This window comes from Monopterus albus, unplaced genomic scaffold, assembly GCF_001952655.1.
Source record: "Monopterus albus unplaced genomic scaffold, M_albus_1.0 scaffold3.1, whole genome shotgun sequence".
NCBI classification, from domain to species: Eukaryota; Metazoa; Chordata; class Actinopteri; order Synbranchiformes; family Synbranchidae; genus Monopterus; species Monopterus albus.
In genome coordinates this window covers 3112308-3114270 of record NW_018127883.1, presented here as the reverse complement: position 1 = coordinate 3114270, position 1963 = coordinate 3112308, and the positions used below count along the sequence as shown (strand labels likewise).

Genomic DNA, 1963 nt, shown 5'->3' with positions numbered 1-1963 from the left:
TAAAAGGGAAGCTTGAACTGATAATGGACTGTTCAGCATTTTGTCACAGAACAAATGAAAGTAATGTAGTAAACACAATTCAAAGGGAAGCAGAAGAGAAAGCACACAAATAGCAGAGTCACATCAACCTTTCTAAGAGCACTAACCTACAGTGCCTTGCGAAAGTATTCGGCCCCCTTGAACTTTGCGACCTTTTGCCACATTTCAGGCTTCAAACATAAAGATATAAAACTGTAATTTTTTGTGAAGAATCAACAACAAGTGGGACACAATCATGAAGTGGAACGAAATTTATTGGATATTTCAAACTTTTTTAACAAATAAAAAACTGAATAATTGGGCGTGCAAAATTATTCAGCCCCTTTACTTTCAGTGCAGCAAACTCTCTCCAGAAGTTCAGTGAGGATCTCTGAATGATCCAATGTTGACCTAAATGACTAATGATGATAAATAGAATCCACCTGTGTGTAATCAAGTCTCCGTATAAATGCACCTGCACTGTGATAGTCTCAGAGGTCCGTTTAAAGCGCAGAGAGCATCATGAAGAACAAGGAACACACCAGGCAGGTCCGAGATACTGTTGTGGAGAAGTTTAAAGCTGGATTTGGATACAAAAAGATTTTCCAAGCTTTAAACATCCCAAGGAGCACTGTGCAAGTGATAATATTGAAATGGAAGGAGTATCAGACCACTGCAAATCTACCAAGACCTGGCCGTCCCTCTAAACTTTCAGCTCATACAAGGAGAAGACTGATCAGAGATGCAGCCAAGAGGCCCATGATCACTCTGGATGAACTGCAGAGATCTACAGCTGAGGTGGGAGACTCTGTCCATAGGACAACAATCAGTCGTATACTGCACAAATCTGGCCTTTATGGAAGAGTGGCAAGAAGAAAGCCATTTCTTAAAGATATCCATAAAAAGTGTTGTTTAAAGTTTGCCACAAGCCACCTGGGAGACGCACCAAACATGTGGAAGAAGGTGCTCTGGTCAGATGAAACCAAAATCGAACTTTTTGGCAACAATGCAAAACGTTATGTTTGGCGTAAAAGCAACACAGCTCATCACCCTGAACACACCATCCCCATTGTCAAACATGGTGGTGGCAGCATCATGGTTTGGGCCTGCTTTTCTTCAGCAGGGGCAGGGAAGATGGTTAAAATTGATGGGAAGATGGATGGAGCCAAATACAGGACCATTTTGGAAGGAAACCTGATGGAGTCTGCAACAGACCTGAGACTGGGACGGAGATTTGTCTTCCAACAAGACAATGATCCAAAACATAAAGCAAAATCTACAATGGAATGGTTCACAAATAAACATATCCAGGTGTTAGAATGGCCAAGTCAAAGTCCAGACCTGAATCCAATTGAGAATCTGTGGAAAGAACTGAAAACTGCTGTTCACAAACGCTCTCTATCCAACCTCACTGAGCTCGAGCTGTTTTGCAAGGAGGAATGGGCAAAAATTTCCGTCTCTCGATGTGCAAAACTGATAGAGACATACCCCAAGTGACTTACAGCTGTAATCGCAGCAAAAGGTGGCGCTACAAAGTATTAACTTAAGGGGGCTGAATAATTTTGCACGCCCAATTTTTCAGTTTTTTATTTGTTAAAAAAGTTTGACATATCCAATAAATTTCGTTCCACTTCATGATTGTGTCCCACTTGTTGTTGATTCTTCACAACAAATTACAGTTTTATATCTTTATGTTTGAAGCCTGAAATGTGGCAAAAGGTCGCAAAGTTCAAGGGGGCCGAATACTTTCGCAAGGCACTGTATGTGACACCATGAGCCTTAGACTTTGGATATGTGCAAGAAACACACCTGCAATAAATTATCATTATTAAACCTTCATCAAGATAATAGTTTTCGCTGGACTGTTGTACTGGCTTCTATTAGTTTAATGTTTCTCACCATTTCATTTTTCTCTTCATGATACAAATGATAATAATATAATAAT

General features: G+C 40.2%; 1 protein-coding gene across 1 annotated transcript in view; it reads left to right on the top strand.

Annotated features, from left to right (window-relative positions):
* LOC109960402 (equilibrative nucleoside transporter 1) overlaps positions 1–1963 on the top strand; it is a 21682-nt gene that overhangs the window by 11563 nt on the left and 8156 nt on the right. The gene's annotated exons all lie outside the window — the stretch shown is intronic.